Source organism: Lepus europaeus, chromosome 8 (assembly GCF_033115175.1).
Source record: "Lepus europaeus isolate LE1 chromosome 8, mLepTim1.pri, whole genome shotgun sequence".
Lineage (NCBI taxonomy): Eukaryota > Metazoa > Chordata > Mammalia > Lagomorpha > Leporidae > Lepus > Lepus europaeus.
Genome location: NC_084834.1, coordinates 85,789,253 through 85,809,428, shown reverse-complemented (window position 1 = coordinate 85,809,428; position 20,176 = coordinate 85,789,253).

The window sequence follows — 20,176 nt, the reverse complement described above, 5'->3', positions numbered from 1 at the left end:
ATTTGATAAAGAAAATACAAGTTAACACCATATTTCTTCAATGATTGCTAATATGTAAAACACATGTATACATGTAACCAAAAATTACAAGAAAAGTATGGAAAATAGAAATGTGAAAACCACTTGTTAAAATGGTTAGTTCAAGCCGGCGCCGTGGCTCACTAGGCTAATCCTCCGCTTTGCGGCGCCGGCACACTGGGTTCTAGTCCCCGTCAGGGCACCGATCCTGTCCCGGTTGCCCCTCTTCCAGGCCAGCTCTCTGCTGTGGCCAGGGAGTGCAGTGGAGGATGGCCCAAGTCCTTGGGCCCTGCACCCCATGGGAGACCAGGAGAAGCACCTGGCTCCTGCCATCGGATCAGCGCGGTGCGCTGGCCGCAGCGAACTACTGCAGCGGCCATTGGAGGGTGAACTCTCTGTATCTCTCTCACTGTCCACTCTGCCTGTCAAAAATAATAAAATAAATAAATAAATAAAATAAATGGTTAGTTCACTAGTGATTTTACTCAATAGCTATTTCTATAATATTTGCTTCATAATATTTAAGAAAATAAGGAAATATTCTAAATTTACATTGTTATATGATATGGATTTATCCAGGGACAAATATGCACATTAAAATTTATAGACTAAAGTAGATCTAGCATGTTCTTCTATATATAAAATTCAGAATTTTAACTCTCAGAGAGTATAACCCTATCTTCCTGCTTTTGAAATTTTGCTTCTATTATGATGGATACTTTTATATACAGATTGTCTACTGCATTTAAATGGTCCATAGCCATCAAATTTGTTTTGGCTTTTCTTCCATTTCATATGCAGCTGTTAAAAAACACTTTTCACATTATTAACAGGTCCATTCTTTTTGACAATTTTAGCAAGTGTGAAAAAAAATTCTAACAGTATTTTCCCTCTAGCTGATTAAAATTATTGTTATTTTAAAAATTTTGTATACTTTTGGAAACTACAATGCTGGACTTTGTGTACAGATTATTAATGAAGAATAGTGTGAAATCTCTATAGTGACTGCAATACATTGTTGAGTTCACCAAAGGTCACTTCCTATTATTTTTCTCTCACTGTCATTGTCTTTCTTTCCCTTCTGTCTTTATGTAAGGCTACATTATTTTCTGAGAGAAAAATGTTGATCATATCTGCTGCAATTCTGAAAATTCTTCAAATAAAATTGATTTATAATTTTATATTATCTATAATTCTATATGTATTTGGTACAGAGTGTTAACAGATTAGTATTGAGAAAGATTTTTTAAAACATCCCTATGGGCCAGCACCGTGGCTCATTGGGCTGATCTTCCACCTGCGGTGCCGGCACACTGGGTTCTAGTCCCGGTCGGGGCGCCGGATTCTGTGCCGGTTGCCCCTCTTCCAGGCCAGCTCTGTGCTGTGGCCTGGGAGTGCAGTGAAGGATGGCCCAGTTGCTTGGGCCCTGCACCAGCAGGGGAGACCAGGATAAGCACCTGGCTCCTGCCATTGGATCATCTCAGTGTACCGGCCGCAGCGCACCAGCTGCAGCGGCCGTTGGGGGGTGAACCAACAGAAAAAGGAGGACCTTTCTCTCTGTCTCTCTCTCACTGTCCACCCTGCCTGTTAAAAAATAAAAAATAAAAAAAATCCCTATGTTTATATCAGCTCAATCCATCATAGTTAAGATATGAAAAGAACCTAGATGCCTATCAACTGATAACTGTATAAAAATATTATATATGTACACAATGGAACACTATTCAGTCATTAAAAAAGGAATGGGATATTGTCTTTTGCAACAAAATGGGTACAACTGGATGCCATCATGTTTAATTAAATAAGTCAGTACTATCTTTTGCAACATAATGGATGCAAATGGAGGACATTTCGTTTAATTAAATAAGTCAGTCTGAGAAAGACAAATATGCATTTTCTCTGATTTGTGGTAGCTAATATAGAAAAACCAAAAAAAAAAATCATGAATGTATAAGAAAGAAATTCGCATCTTATGATTTATTATTAAGAGATCATAGCAGGGCCAGCACTGTGGTGCAACGGGTTAAAACTCTGACCTGCAGTGCTGGCATCCCACATGGTCGCTGGTTCTTGGCCCGACTGCTCCTCTTCCCATCAAGCTCTTTGTTGTGGCCTGGGATAGCAATAGAAGATGGCCCAAGTCTTTGGGTCCCTGCACCCATGTGGGAGACCCGGAAAACGCTCTGGTTCCTGGCTTCAGATCAGTGCAGCTCTGAACGTGTGGCCAGCTGGGGACTGAACCAGTGGATAGAAGACCTCTCTCTCTGTCTCTACCTCTCTCTCTGTAACTCTTTCAAATAAATAAAATAAATCTTTAAAAAAAAGAGAGAGGTCATGGTGATTTTCCTGAAGAACAATGTTCTTCCTTCTTTTTAGTTGCTACACACTATAGTAGTGGAGCATTAAGCCTGTGATTATAAAGTAAATTTAAAGTCCTCTATTGAAGAAAATAAATAAAAAAGAAGAAAGGAAGGAAGGAGGAGGGGTGTAAGGAAATAGCCTTATGTTCTTAGAATTGTATCTTTGAAATACATGAATTATGTTCAGCTTATATTAATAAGGGCAACCTTTTATTATTTAGGATTTTTTATCTGTGTTAAAGTGATTTTTACTAATGCTTTTACAGCAATTTCTCAATCATTACAAAAGTAACTTGGACATATTTCTATTCTCTTCCTCATCCTTACTGTTGTATATCTCTAATATTAAAGGTTTTGGAATGCAGCCCATTTATCACATCTATCTTTCTTTAAAATATACAAGTTAGTTTATACAATGCCTGTTTAGTTCTTCAAAGTGCTTTATTGGCATTAGTGTAAAATCTCAACATAAGGCAATATTGGATTATATTTCTATCAGATTTGTTGATTTATATTTTCATATTAATAGCATCATTTCAATATATAAACTGTTCCCTCTCCTGAATGGTGAAATCTATAAACTTCAATTAAATCATTTATATTAGAATTTTATTGTAAATGTGTTAACAAACCCAAACAGGAATATGCAATTTCTGAGCAAAAACATAAAGAATTCTCTTAACAGTCTTCTGATTCATTGATCCAGTACTGGCATATTGAATAAAAATGTAAAATTGTAATTATTTTCAAAACAGGCCTGTTACAAAGATGTTTTGATTTTCTAGTATGTAAAAATATTTCAAATTTAGTTGCAACGAATTTGAATTATCTGGAAGTATTTTTTTATAATTTCATCTTTTCATAGTAATCACCATGCTTAAAAACTATTAAAAATCAAGACAGATAATATGCATATATAGTGTAGTGTTGATGCTGTTATGTCTGGAGGGGGACTACAGAAGCTTTGTAACTTCTCCCATAAATCCTGCTCTTGGAGACCAGGGCCCTAACTTCTCACAGCTGTAGCCTTTACTTAAGCCAGTGCTGGCTGTACTGCCAAGCATGACTGAGCTGCAACTGAACCACGAGTGAAAGATCATCTACATATTGGTCGAAGGAGTTCAGAGTTCTTTAAGATATTACATATTTCAAAGTTACTAGAATAGGAATTTTCAAGTGTTCTCACTCCCCCCCCCCCCCCCCCCCGTCAACACACAAGTAGGTATAGTGATAGTTGTGTTAACTAGATTGGATTTAATCATTTACACTTATATTGAAAAACACATTTTCACCTCCCAATTTTTACAATTATTAGTTTTCATGTAAGAAGAAATTTAAAATTTAAGAATTTTCGATAGCAAATGAATTTAGGGAAAAGATGACTAAATTGATCCTGTAAGATTCTCTCAGTGCGGTACTGAGAAGTGTAATATTACACAAAGCTGCTGTTTACCAGGAGCTGCAGAAGCACAGGGGAAAAGGTATCAGCAAATGCATGGATTAAAAAAAGAGCAACATTGATAATAGTGATACTGCGTTCATTATTACTAGTGCTTTAAAGGAAGAGAGAGAATTGCTGAACAGAAGTTGCCATGTAGAAGGAACAGGTGAATCATGTAAACAATGCAGTATTAAAATGAATTTGAGATATCATCAAAAAATAACAATGGGTATGATCATACGACTCTCTCAAGCCCCAATAAAATATGTTGGCTTCTCTATAAAGTACATGGCTTCCATTGTGTTATTTTGATTTGAGTTATTAATTGTAAAAGACCACTTGCATACAAACATATGGCATTATATCCAAAGACTAAGATGTAGAGTACTGAGCTAAACTATGTAGAAAAAAAAAGAATCCCTTTATCATATATTCAAAATTTTGCATGTTTTTAAAGATTTATTTGTTTGAAAGGCAGAGTAGCAGAGAGAGAGAGAGACAGAGAGAGAGACAGAGACAGAGACATAGAAATTTCTTCCATCTACCTGTTCACTCTTCAGATGTGTGTAATAGCCAGGGCTGGGCCAAGCCAAAACCAGGAGTGAGAAACTCCCTCTGTGTTTCCCAGGTAGGTGGCAGGCATTTAAGTCCTTGAACCATCATCCTCTACTTCTCAGGTACATTAACAGAGAACTGGATTGGAAACAGAGCAGCCAAGACTTGAAACTGCACTCTGATATGTGGCTGAGCCACAATGCCTGTTCCTGTTCCAAAAAATTAAAGTATAGATTTGCTGGTTCTGTTCCACTTATTCACCCAATTAGTGGAGGCCTTTCTCTTTGCAACTATAAGCTGCAATAAAGACATGCTATCGTTGTCGTTCCAAAAGGAGACACCATGTGCCTCCTACTTTTAATAGACTCCAGAAAATCATGTCTGTTTACGTTACTTATTCTCTTGTTTATTAGATAACTCCTCGGATAACATCTTAATTTTCTGAGTTTTGCTGGTCTGAAAATATCTTTATTAGGTTTTCCCAGGCGACTGATAGTTTTCTAATGAAATTCCTATTTGAGTTTTCCCTCACCACATGGAAGGTCTTGCTCCACTGGCTTATTCATCTTTTATTACTAATGGGAAGTATCTTTCTAGAATAAGTTGTAGTCCTTTTGTGGGTAACTATTTCTTTGCCAACTCACCTGCCCCCTATTCCCTAAAAGCATGCATGTAGGTCACTCTCGTTCTCTGTGTTCTGAAATTTCACAAAGATGCATGTGCTTATTTTATTCATAATATCTTGATGGAATTTCCCAAGCTTTTGGCTCTGAAAAGTTTACTTGCACCAATTCAGTTATTTTTCTCTCTGTATTCTTTTTTATTTCTTTTAGTAATTCAAAAAACTGGATGAACCTGCTGAAAAGAAGCTCTATGGATTTTATTTTTCTGTGATTTTCCACCTACTTTTTAAATCTGTTCTCTGTTATATTCTTGCACTTACATTCTAATTTCATTACATATTAGTTAATTATATACTTAACTTGCAAAGATATTTGTTCTTGGGGCATGCATTGTGGTGCAGCATGTAGAGCTGCTGTTTTGCTGCTGGGACACCTGCATTCCAGATCCACAGGCCTGGGATCTTGTCCCAGCTCCACTTCTGAGCCAGCTTCCTGCTAATGTGCACCCTGGGAGGCAGCAAGTGATGGCTCAAGTATGTGGGTTGCTGCCACCAATGTGAGAAATCCAGGTGGAGTTCCTAGCTAGATTCTACTACATGGCATTGAATCTTCTTTAAAGTCCAAATTGAATGAAACCACAGTACCTACTCTGAGAAACACAACATGCTGTTGTTAAGTGGAAGATAAATTTAAGAAAACATATAGTTACCACAATAATGAAAATCTTATTCTTTTTTTTCTTTAAAAATTCTATGTATATTTTATATATACATATATTCAATTGATTAATTTTGAAGGCTATTTCTCTTCATTGGCTAATAGCTTGAAAAGAGAGCCAATGTCAATTATCTTTTGTCTTAATCCCCTACTAATTTCTAGAGTTACACAATCTGAACCAGCAGAAATAGTGGAAATTATTTTTTATTAGAACTTTCATAAATGTGTTTAATAATAAATGAACTGTTTATAAAGTGAAATTGTGTTTATGCGTGTGTCACCTATTCTTACACATCGAGTGTTAATGAGTTATGCTAAAAAATAAGAGAAAATTTGAATTAGTGGCAGATCATTCTTTTTAAATTTTGTTTTATTTTATTTATGTGAAAGCCAGATTGTGTGTGTGTGTTGGAGGGAGAGTGAACCAATGACAGAGAGAGAGTGAGACAGAGATCGCCCATCTGTTGTTTTACTCCCCAAATAGTTGCAACAGCCAGGGATGGGCCAAGCAAAAAGCCAGCAGCCTAGACTCCCATGTGGGTGACAGGAACCTAAATGCTACAGCTATGCTCTGCTGCCTTCCCAGGCAAGAAATTGGAATGTTAGTGAAGCAACCAGGTCTCAAAGCTGGCATTCTGATATGAGATGCTGGCATTGCAAATGATAGCTTAACCTACTATGCCACAATGCTGGACCTAGTTGCAGATAATTCTGTAATATTTCCAAAGGATATGAATTGTTAATCAAGGATTGACTACTAAGATTCTCTGATATTAATATTGTATTCTATGATCATAATAATGTAAAAGTCATGCTTAAGTTTTCCTTTAAAATTTTTAACTTCTGGAAGAATCAATAGTTCAATAAAATGCATTCATTTTATATATTCCAATTAGTTCAAGTAATTTTTGACCAAAATTGAAAATAACTTTATTATTTAATATAAAATACCAATATGTTTGTGTTGGTTTTATATATAGGTATGCCTGAACTTACATAGATGTATGTGTCTGTGTTCATTGACAAATAGTGTTCAAAGACAAGCTTAGAGGTACCATTCAAAAAATATGCTTAGCAGTCAGAGTTGTGGTGCAGCCTGTTAAACCATGGCTTATAATGCCAGAACATTTTCCTCAGAAGAGGAACATATTATGTTCATCAAATTCTTGATTATTTGGTAGGCTGAATGTTATCCATCAAGAAGTAAATGTGCAAACCACGAGGCTGACTCCATTAGCATTAAGATGACATAAATATAGAGAATGGCTCTTTCTATAATGCTGCTGTGCAATGGGATAATATTAGTATGGAGGAAAGAATTGATAATTCTCCCACTATGCCCTCTAGTGGATCCACATACAGTAATTTGTAAACCTAAACACACAACACTATATCCAAATGTTATTGTTCCTGTCCATACAATTATGGTTTGGAAATAAGAACCCAGTAAGTTGAAAACTTATTACTTTCTAAAATTATCTTAGGTTGTTATAAAATAACCAAATCACTGTTATTATTTCCCTATTTGATTATTCTCTTACAAAAATAAGATGAAAATGCTGTGCCTCTTGTAGGATAGCAGTGATAACATCTTGGTTTTCACTCTGCAACTGTCAAATTGCCTCACTTCTTGATCATGCTTTCGCTGTTACTGCTTTACTCCTCCATTAAAAGATAAATAATCAAATTTTCCCTCTATATAGGAAATTGACAATCATCATTTACAACATAATGTAGTTCCCAGAATTCAGAAACAGCACTTTTACCATTCATTGTGGTGCACTGTTAAAGACACCATTTCTTTCCATGTCTTTTTTTAGTAATTTATTTATTTATTTGAGAGGTAGAGTTACAGACAGTGAGAGGCAGAGACAGAGAGAAAGGCCTTCTTTTTGTTGGTTCACTCCCCAAATGGATGCAATGGCCGGAGCTGTGCCAATCTGACGCCAGGAGCCAGGTACTTCTTCCTAGTCTCCCATGCGGGTGCAGGGGCCCAAGCACTTGGCCCATCTTCTACTGCTTTCTCAGGCCATATCAGAGAGCTGGAGTGGAAGAGGGGTAGCCGGGACTAGAACCGGCGCCTATATGGGATGCCAGCGCTGCAGGCAGAGGATTAACCTACTGTGCCACTGCGCCGGCCCCTCTTTCCACGTCATTTTGAATAAATTTAAATGGAATTTTTGTTTCCTTTGATAGTAGCAGAAAGTTATGTTAATTCATTTATTTTAGATTTCTCTGGTACTGGACTACACTAACAGCTAACAAAGTTATAAAATGTTATGGTACTCTATTTGGTGTGTTCATTTTGTATGTAATTATGTTGGTTGCCTATCACCTAGTTTATGCTTCTCTAGCTTTGGATGTGGACTCCCTTTTCAATAAGTAGCATTTGTGAGATTATCAGGCTCTGTTCTACGACCATTGCATGAGGCCTAAAGCAGAAAAATGCAGTGCCAGAGGATTTGACATAATTTATGTGAATTTGGTATCATGTAATTTATGACATATAAGACATAGGAACATTCATAAATGGTAATTTTAAGAGAATTAGCTAACTAAATATTTACATAAAATAATAAATGCTGTATAATACTATTTAATATTTACTACATTTTATTGTAAAAATTTTATTTCTTTGCATTTATCTGAAAAGCAGAGCCAGAGAAAGAGACAGAAGGAGAAAGACAGACAGCAACCTCCCATCTGTTGTTTCACTCCACAAATGTCTGCAATAGCCAGGGCTGGGCTGGGTTGATGTCAGGATACCAAATGCAATCTTGGTCTCCCACATGAATAATAGGGACCCAATACTTGAGCCCTCACCTGCTGCCACTCGGTGGGCACATTAGCTGAGAGCTGAAATCAAAAGCAGAGGGACTCAAACCCAGGAACTTGAATATATGTGGATGCCATAATGACAACCTGCTATGCCAGACGCCTTCCCCAAACAGTAAATTATTATTTTTCACTAAACTTTATTTAAAATGCAAGATACAAGTCTCCAAAACAACACCATTTGGATTCAGAATTACCCTTCATATTCTTTCAAATAAATAAAAGACACGGTCTCATTACCCCATTGGTGTGTGAGTGGTTTTATCATTTTGTGATCAGCTCCTGCTTGCACTTCTCATTTTTTTAAACTTTTATTTAATAAATATAAATGTCCAAAGTATAACTTTTAGATTATAGTGGCTTTTCGCCCTCAAAACCACCCTCTCACCCACAAACATCCCATCTACCACTCCCTCTCCCATCCCATTCACATCAAGATTAATTTTCAATTATCTTTATATACAGAAGATCAATTTAGTATATACTAAGTAAAGATTTCAACAGTTTGCACCCACACAGGAACACGAAGTATAAAGTACTGTTTGAGTATTAGTTATGCCATTAATTCACATAGTACAACACATTAAGGACAGAGATCCTACAGAAGGAGTAAGTGCACAGTCACTCCTATTGTTGATTTAACAATTGACTCTTGTTTATGGCGTCAGTAATCACCAGAGGCTCTTGTCATGAGATGCCAAGGCTATGGAAGCCTCTTGAGTTCTCCAACTCTGATCTTATTTAGGCAAGGCCAAAGCCAAAGAGGAAGTTCTCTCCTCCGTTTAGAGAACTAGGTACCTCCTTCTTTGATGCCCAGTTCTTTCCACTGGGATCTCACAAACAGATATCTTTCATTTAGGTCGTTTTTTTGCCACAGTGTCTTGGCTTTCCATGCCTGAAATACTCTCATGGAGACATTGAAAACCTAAATAGACCCATAACTGCGTCAGAAATTGAATCAGCAATAAAGGCACCCCAACAAAGAAAAGCCCTGGATCGGGTGGAGTCACTGCTGAATTCTATCAGATGTTTAAAGAAGAGCTCATTCCAATTCTTCTCAAACTATTCCGAGCAATTGAAAGAGAGAGAATCCTCCCAATTCTTTCTATGAAGCCATCGTCACCTTAATTCCTAAACCTGAAAAAGATGCAGCAGAGAAAGAGAATTACAGACCAATATCCCTGATGAACATACACGCAAAAATCCTCAATAAAATTCTGGCCAATAGAATGCAACAACACATCAGAAAGATCATCCACCCAGACCAAGTGGGATTTATCCCTGGTATGCAGGGATGGTTCAGTGTTTGCAAATCAAGCAATGTGATACACCACATTAACAAACTGCAGAAGAAAAACCATAGGATTATCTCAATAGATGCAGAGAAAGCATTTGATAAAATTCAACACCCTTTCATGATGAAAACTCTAAGCAAATTGGGTATAGAAGGAACATTCCTTAATACAATCAAAGCAATATATGAAAAACCCACGGCCAGCATCCTATTGAATGGGGAAAAGTTGGAAGCATTTCCACTGAGATCTGGTACCAGACAGGGATGCCCACTCTCACCACTGCTATTCAATATAGCACTGGAAGTTTTAGCCAGAGCTATTAGGCAAGAAAAAGAAATGAAAGGGATATAAATTGGGAAAGAAAAAGTCAAACTATCCCTCCTTGCAGATGATATGATTCTTTGTTTAGGGGATCCAAAGAACTCTACTAAGAGACTATTGAAACTCATAGAAGAGTTTGGCAAAGTAGCAGGCTATAAAATCAATGTACAAAAATCAACAGCCTTTGTATACACAGGCAATGCCACGGCTGAGAAGAACTTCTAAGATCAATCCCATTCACAATAGCTACAAAAACAATCAAATACCTTGGAAGAAACTCAACCAAGGACATCAAAGATCTCTACGATGAGAATTACAAAATCTGAAAGAAAGAAATAGAAGAGGATACCAAAAAATGGAAAAATCTTCCATGCTCATGATTGGAAGAATCAATATCATCAAAATGTCCATTCTCCCAAAAGCAATTTATAGATTTCATGGGATACCAATCAAAATACCAAAGATATTCTTCTCAGATCTGGAAAAAATGATGCTGAAATTCATATGGAGGCAAAGGAGACCTCGAAAAGGTAAAGCAATCTTGCACAACAAAAACAAAGCCGGAGACATCACAGTACGAGATTTCAGGACGTACTACAGGGCAGTTGTTATCAAAACAGCATGGTACTGGTACAGAAACAGATGGATAGACCAATGTAACAGAATAGAAACACCAGAAATCAATTCAAACATCTACAGCCAACTTATATTTGATCAATGACCTAAAACAAATTCCTTCAACAAACAATAACTTATTAAACAAGTGCTACTATGCTTCCCATTTTGCAGATGATGAAATTGCCGCTCAACTCTGAGATGTTAAAAATATGTCTTAGGTTACATACTTTTTTTTAAAGAAAGTTTTATTTATTTTTATTTGAAGTCAGAGATATGGAAAGGGAGAGAGAGAGGCAGAGAGAGATTGAGGGAGAACTCTTTCATTTGCTAGTTCACTTAATGACCGCTGCAATGTCCAGGGCTGGGTCAGGTTGCAACCAGTAGCCTGGAGGGTCATGCTGGTCTCCCACATGGGTGCAGGGGCCCAAGTACTTGGGCCATCTTCCACTGCTTTTCCTAGGGCATTAGCAAGAAGTTGGATCAGGAGTGAAGTAGCTGGGACACAAACCAGCACCTTCATGGGATGCCAGTGTGGCAAGTGGCGATTTTACCAGCTACACCACAATGCTGGCCCTGAGATTACATACTTGATAAACAGTGGAACGAAGATTTTGGCCGGCTCCATGGCTCACTAGGCTAATTCTCCGCCTGTGGTGCCAGCACCTCGGGTTCTAGTCCCTGTTGGGGCGCCGGATTCTGTCCGGTTGCTCCTCTTCCAGTTCAGCTCTCTGCTACGGCCCCGGAAGGCAGTGGAGGATGGCCCAAGTTCTTGGGCCCTGCACCTGCATGGGAGACCAGGAGGAAGCACCTGGCTCCTGGCTTCGGATCGGTGCAGCATGCCGGCCGTAGGCAAACCAACAGAAGGAAGGGAGGTGAACCAACAGAAGGAAGATCTTTCTCTCGGTCTCTCTCTCACTGTCTAACTCTGCCTGTCAAAAAAAAAAAAAAAAAAGATTTAAACTCAGACTGTATGACTCAGATCCACAATTCTAAATAACAAGCTTAATATTTTTATATGTTGGATAACACTGAATAATATATTCAAATTTTGCATATTAACCTCAAAAACAAAAACTGATGTGTGAATAACTATTAATATTTAAAAAATCCATGCTTGATAGAAAAATCTCATCTTTATATAATTGAATATTAGTGTTTCACATATCGATTTGGGGCTAGCATTTTGACATAATTAGCAAAGTTGCCACCTGTGATGCCAGCATCCTATATAGATGCTAGTTCCAATCCTGCCTGCTCCACTTCCGATCCAGCTGCCTGGTAATGCCCTCTGGGAAAAGCTGTGGGAGAAGGCCCAAATGCTTGGGCCCCTGCACCCACTTGAGAGACCTGGTTGAAACTCCTGGATCTTGGTTTCTGCCTCACTCAGCCCTGGCCATTGCAGCCATCTGAACAGAGAACCAGCAGATGGAAGAAATCTCTCTCTCTCTGATGCTCTGACTTTCAAGTCAATAAATAAATCTAAAAAAGATCTGGATTCAGTATCTGTATGTTCTATATACAGTGTTCTATGCACTTATTAATTATAGATACATACAGACATGCTTTATTTGACTAGGCACCTGGAGGTTGGGGAAATAGAAACTGTTAATCATTTCAAGACCCAGGTTACACAGGTTGTCATGACTCCTCCAAACGCTTAATTAAATAAAATGTTTGTCTCCATAGACAATGTGCAATAGTATACCAGTAAAAGTGGGTTCAGCATCTTGTGAAAAATATTCCCCAACCTCATTTGGATTTTGACACACTAGATCTGTATTTTTGTCAGTATTCTTAATGACCCACTAACTAAAGAGAGAATTTAAATTCCAGAAGATGTGTGTGTGTGTGTGTGTGTTTATTGGTGGGAATCTGTGTGCCTGTATTTGAGCACAAGGTTGTTTGTAATCAGATAGAGAAAAAGGCTGGCCAAAGCAAAACAATCATTCAATGAGGAAAATTAAGTTATCTTTCTTTTGAAAATTTTATATGCAAAAGTTAGAAATATAAACAGATGGCTAAATTTTAGATGGAAAGGATTTTTTGATCTTCTTTATTATTGCACTAGCTAAGCACAGTGCTGGAAATGTTAAAATGTTTAACTCGGTCAGCAGAGATATTCTGCCTCTTTCCTCAGATATTTGTGTCCACAGAGAGAAGTATGCGTATCCTAAATGACTAAGAATAGAAGAGTCTCCCAAAGAGTCTCACCAGCAAAAGAAAAGACAGAAAAAAGTGACAAGCATAGGCAATTTCAGGGACTTCACATCACGGCAAAATGCAACACGTAGCAAATTCTAATGCAGTCTATATTACAGAAATATTTCTCTACTGGTGACTTGATTGATGAAGGAGAATTATTGAATGTTGAAAGAATTTGATGTATCAGGAATGTTTGGTTTCAATCCTAGTTTGGTGTCAACCCTAGTCTTCACGAGATTGGAGATCTTGGATGAATTTAATTGAATCTTGATTTCTTTATTTGTAGCATTAAAATGCCTATTTCATGCAGGGGTGTTATACCAATCATGCTTTTTAAAACTTTAAGTAGCATGAGGCATACAACCATACTTGTGATACTCTAAATAACAAAAAATGATTCTGAGCATTTTGATCAGAAAGCATTGCCAGCTCTTTCACACCATCAGCATTTCTATGCTTTTCAGATGTTTCTGAATCAGATGTTATAAGGACACATATTGGAATAATGGAAACACATTATTACAAATACCCTTTGCTATAATACTCATTTTGAGAATATGATACAGTGTCAAATATACACTCCTACTCTGATGGCATTAAGAAACCATGTGACTATTCTGCAAACTTCTCGTTTGTAAAATGAAGGGGTTTGAGCTAAGTGATCCAGTTAAAATATTTTAAGACATTGTGATGTTTAATAAGTTTAAAGCACTTCAGAGTTTAATTCAAATTCTGCAATAAAGCAAGATAAATTCTTCTGAAAGGTTCAATGTTTTTCTTAATGTTATCAATTTTGTCATGTCGATATTAGATTAGTAACTTCTTTCTTCAAATTATATATTAAATTTAAAAAGTAAGTTTACATTACTAACTCGTCCTTAACATCTTACACATTTTACTGTATATACTCTGCCATTTAAAGCCTTTTGCTAGAATTATTGGTGTGACTATGGCACACATGATGATATTCACCACCATACCAGGAAGAACAGTTAAGCAATTCCTTCGTCATTACTCTTGTCATCTTAAAACAAGCTAATTATCTGAAAATATTACATGCATTTTGAAGCTGTTGATTTGCCTATTCATAAGCTCTTGTAGATATTCTATCCCTCTCTGCTTCAAATGAATTTTTCTGCTTGTAATTTTCTATTCTGCTCATTTACTTCAAGCTGTGATTTCTTAAAAATAGGCTTCTCTTTCAAGTTTATGCTATTTCCTGTTTCTTTATGCCTTTTACACTGCTTCCGACATCTTAAAGTCCATTATTTTCCAATTTTTCTTAGTTGTTATCTTTTTGGTACATGTGTGGATTTTCATACTCTGATTGGATCTTGAACATTTTCGAGACTACCTCTAATAATACATCCAAATGAAGACAACTTCTCTCTTCTAAAATTAAATAGCCATAATTGAAAGTTTAATTTTATTTAAGTATATGCTGAAAAGTATACTCAGAATACGTCACAGAGAACAATTTCATGGTTGCATTGAAAGCAGAATATTATGTTGCTTAAAGTATGGTATTTAACCAAATAAACAATTTCAAAATGGACAGTGCTATTTTTGTCTTGCTTAAAACTTGCTTGACAATGTAAGATCAATAGGGAAATGTTTGAGATTTTAGTATCCGTTTTACATTAATTTCCTAGGACTACCATAACAACAAACTGCATGCTTTAAATAGCTGAAATGTATTCCTTCAAAGTTAAGGAGGCTGAAAGTCCAAATGAAAAATCAGTTCAGGATAGACTCTTTCTGCAGGCTCTTGAGAAGAGCCACCTCTTTCCTAGATTCTGGTAGTTGCCAGCAGCAATTCTAGGTGTTTTTTGGTGTGTGGACCCTTGAATCTTAACGCTCCCTCCAACAGCATATTGTTCACTATGAGTGTATTTTTGTGTCTTCAAATTTACCATTATATAAGGACTCCAATCATTCCAATTAGGGTCTAACTTAATATATTATGACCATATTTTAGCTAATTATAGCTTTATAAAGACTCTATTTCCATATAAAGTCACACGCTGAGGTTCTCAAAGTGGGCATAAATTTTGGATAGACATCATTCTATCCAATAAAAGCTGGAATCTGAAGGAAGTTTTCAGGATATTTTAGGAATAAAGCAGTTTATTCTTAATAATAATTACCTATAAAACCAATAATATAATTTAATAATTGGGCATTTTCTGAAATCTATTACTACATTTATACATCAACTTGCATCTTTTACATTCATGATGAATATGTATACTAATTTTCATACTTGAATGTTTAGGAAATAACATTCTTTTTTGTTTTTGCTGCAATTTTTAACTTTTATTTAAAAATATAAATTTCCAAAGTACAACTTTTGAATTAGAGCAGCTTTCCCCCCTATAACCTCCCTCCCACCTGCAACCATCCCATCTACCACTCCCTCTCCTATCACATTCACCTCAAGATTCATTTTCAATTATCTTTATATACAGAAAATCGATTTAGTATATGCTAAGTAAAGATTTCAAAAGTTTGCACCCACACAGAGACACAAAGTATAAAGTACTGTTTGAGTATTAGTTATGCCATTAATTCACATAGTACAATACATTAAGAACAGAGGTCCTACATGGGGAGTAAGTGCACAGTGACTCCTGTTGTTAATTTAGCAATTGACATTCTTATTTATGGTGTCAGTAATCACCTGAGGCTCTTGTCATTTTTATTTATTTATTTATTTATTTTTTATTTTTTGACAGGCAGAGTGGACAGTGAGAGAGAGAGAGAGAAAGAGAGAGAGAAAGGTCTTCCTTTTGCCGTTGGTTCACCCTCCAATGGCTGCCGCAGCTGGCTCACTGCACTCCTGGGCCATAGCAGAAGGCTGGCCTGGACAAGGGGCAACCAGGACAGAATCTGGCACCCTGACTGGGACTAGAACACTGTGTGCTGGCGCCGCAGGTGGAGGATTAGCCTATTGAACCCCGGCGCTGGCTGAGGCTCTTGTCATGAGCTGTCACGGCTATGGAAGTTTCTTGAGTTCGCCAACTCTAATCTTACTTAGACAAGGCCATAGTCAAAGATCTGAAAAAAATGGTGCTTAAATTCATATGGAGGCACAGGAGACCTCGAAAAGGTAAAGCAATCTTGTACAACAAAAACAAAGCTGGAGGCATCACAATACCAGATTTCAGGACATACTACAGGGCAGTTATAATCAAAACAGCATGGTACTTGTAACAGAAACAGATGGATAGACCAATGGAACAGAATAGAAACACTAGAAATCAATCCAAACATCTACAACCAACTTATATTTGATCAAGGTTATAAAAATACTTCCTGGAGCAAGGACAGTCTAATCAACAAATGGTGCTGGGAAAACTGGATTTCCATGTGCAGAAGCATGAAGCAAGACCCCTACCTTATACCTTACACAAAAATCCCTTCAACATGGATTAAAGATCTAAGTCTATGACTCAAAGTATAGGTACAGGCAAAGACTTCTTGGAACAGACCCCAGAAGCACAGGCAGTCAAAGCCAAAATTAACAATTGGGATTACATCAAACTGAGAAATTTCTGTACTGCAAAAGAAACAGTCAGGAAAGCAAATAATATTCTAAAATCATTTATCATCTTTGTCTCTTCAAAAATTCTGTTATACTCCCAGGACACAAAAATGGGCATTTCTGGAGCTTAACATTTCCTGTAGCAAAAATTGAAAGTACAGAGAATGTACTTTATACTGTGACAAAAGTTTTTCTATAGCTGGTAAGATGTGCTCACCATGGTATTAAAAACATTTCTGCTTCCACTCTCTTACATTAACAGTGTCTGTTATTAATGTCTTACTTTTACCCATATTGAAAATAATCTATTACTTCAATTTGAGCTCTAAGAGTTAATGATCATGACTAGCATGTACACTCCTGACATTTAAATAGTGTCTGGCCCATGGTGGAGATCCATAAATATTTGCCTAATGGAAAACTGAATATCTGAGAAATATAGATAGGTATTTGATAGAGATTAATATTCGATATTTAATGTTGTACTGTTTAGTTGTAAATATTCTTTTTAAAAAGAAGTGATATCTTATTTTTTAAAAATATTTACATTATTTTTATTTTCAATTATTGAAGGCAAAGGGAGATTTTGGTTGAGTTAGCCAGAAGCCAAGAGTCAGAAATGCCATCCAAATCTTTCACATGGGTGGCAGGAACCAAATTACGTGATCCTCAATCTACTGTCTCTAAAGATATGCATTTTCAGGAAGCTAGATGGAAAGCAAATGAGCAGGGTTTAACCCAAGCATTTCGATATGGGATTCTGGTATCCGAAGCAGGATTTTAAATGCTGTTCAGAACACATACCACATAAATTCTTTATCAAAGTTAAATAGCAGCATCCTAATTTCTAAATCTATAGTTCTCTGTCATAGCATCACTTGTCCTTAAATTCCAAAATTTTTAAGCATGTGGTTTTAATGGACGCATCTTAATAGCTGGTGATGTTTTAGTTTTAGTTTTTATCAAATAAATTTGGAATTTCCTAGTATGAACTGCCTACTTCCTGTCTGTTATAAAATCAGCAGCTATCCATGTTTACAATGTGATCAAGTCATTAAAACATCTTTCTTATTTTCATTGAAATATGACATTGAAAAAAGTAGAGTGAAAATGGAAAGTTTCCCAGGAATTTTAAGTAGTCTGAAGCATTTATCTTTTTGTTAAGAAGCAGATAAATATACACAATACCAGAAGAAAAAAAAAGCTAATAAAAATCCAATGTACATTTCCCTGATTTCTTGTTTGGGAGAATCTTAGAATTTAAAAACATTAACTCTAATTTGACTGTGATATCCCTTGCATAATAAAATATATCTTCATTAAATTAAACTTAAATAAAAATGTATGCAGTTTCATTTCATTTCTCTTAAGAATCACTGAAAGTATTAACTGTAATCTACTAGGAATTGATAGCTTAAAGACCTTATTGTCAAGCTACCATTAACATGATGACATTAATTGAATATAATTATGTGTGTCATAGAGCATTGAGCCACAAGATAATCCTTAATGATTTATTTATAGCTGATATTTGCCCTAAATTAAATTCTCATTAAGGGGGTGAAATTTGTGTTAACGTAGATACAGTTTTGTTTAAGTAATACTGAAAGAAAAATAAATACATGTTGACTTTTATGAACTATTTGTATTAGTGGAAATAACATATTTTCTAAATGGAATGTGAATCTGATGCATATATATACTATTTATAATGTATATTTAAGAATCTGTGATGAAATATCATTTTGTTAATATGAAAATGTTTTTTTTAATTTTTGCATGTTTATATTATATTTATTTAAACGTGTTTAAAAAATCACTAAATTATATAAATTTAACTGATCTTAATTATTAAATCATTTCCTTTTTGAACCATTTATTTAAACTTTAATTGAAAGCATACCTATGTGTAATTTACCAATATTTTGAGAAAACATGGTCAACAAAAAAGATATCACTTTCTATTTATAAAAAGAAAATATGTATTTATTCATTTATTTGAAAGGCAGAGTTATAGAGAGAGGGAATGACAGAGAGAATTCCTCCATCTGCTGGGTCACTAAAAGAATGGGGACATCGACTAGGGTTAGGGCAGGTCAAAGCCAAGAGCCTGGAACTGCATTTGGGTCTCCCACTTGGATGGCAGGGGCACAAGCATTTGAACCATCTTTCACTGCTTTCCCAGGCTTGTTATCAGGGAGCTGGGTGGGAAGAGGACAGCTAGGAATTGAACTGGAACCCATATGACATACTGACTTTCAAATAAACTTAAAAAAATAAGACCATTAGCATCTGTCTCTGCCTTTATTCCATTTCAAATCTGTAGGATCCTCTACCTTCTTTGTTTAACAGCTACCTCTTTCATTGCACTACTCTATTGAGTCCTAATAACATTAAGTTGAATATTAAATATAGAGAACCTAAAAGGCTTACAATTTGAATTGTCTTCCATGGACAAAAATGTGAAAAACCATGTTTAATATCAACTAGATCTTTGTGATGAGTCTGTTCTCTCAGATATTAAAATGTAATTGTAACATTTTGAACAGTTGGCAATGGACATCATAATAGACAACAAAAAGGAAGAATAAAGCATTGAAGGGGAGCAAAGAAAAGCTTGTTATTTTTGTGTAAGTTATTTTTATATAAAATAAGTGATTAAATTCTTTTACAACTGTTTTAGTGGGATTGTAATAAAAGTTTGAGAACATGAGTTAAGGGTTGTGAAGCCATGGGCTAAGTCACAGTTTGGAAGGCATGCATCCAATACTGGAGCACTGCTTAGAATCCTGGTTACTCTGCTAGAAATCGAGTTTCCTGACAATGTGCCCAGGGGGCAGTGGATGATAGCCCAAATACTTACGTCCCTGCCACCCATGTGGAAGATGTGGATAGCTGGCTCCTGATTTGGCCTCACCTTGGCACAGCTAAGGATGTTGCAGGCCGTATTTGGCAAGAAACCCAGCAGATGGAAGATTCACTCGCTCTCTCCTGTCTCTCTGCCCTCTTTCTGTCACTCTCTCTTTTTTCTCTTCTCATCTCACTCTCTATCTCTCTGTCACTCTCTTTCAAATAACTAACACTTTTTTAAAAAAAAGATTCAAAGCCCAAAAATATCTACTATCTTTGTTTTCTGTTGCAGTAACAGAATATATGATATTTGGTAATTTGTAAAGAATAGAGACTCATTTATTACATTCTTTAGCCTATGAGGTCCAAATTGGAGAGATCTTCATCTGCTGAGTACTTTCTCATTGTATTACCTCATGTTGGGAAGCCAGGAAAAGAGAGGGCTGGTGAGAAAGAAGGAACCAAAATCGCTTTTAGAACCGACTCTTGCTACAGGGCTAGACAGATCCAAAACCAAGAGTTAGGAACTCTATCTTGATCTCCCTTGTGACTGGCAGGAACCTAATCATTTGAGCCATCAACACTGCCTCTGAAGATCTGTATTAACAGAAAACTGACATCAGGAGCCATGGCCAGGTTACCAATCTAAGTACTTATGTGTGGGATGAGAGTACCCTAACAGGCATTTTAACTGCAGGGCAAATGCCTGACTCTGGTTCCCATTTAATTAGAAATTCCATATTTTAAATGAGTTCTCCTCCCTCATATATTATATGTGCTTAAAAATAGCAGGAGGT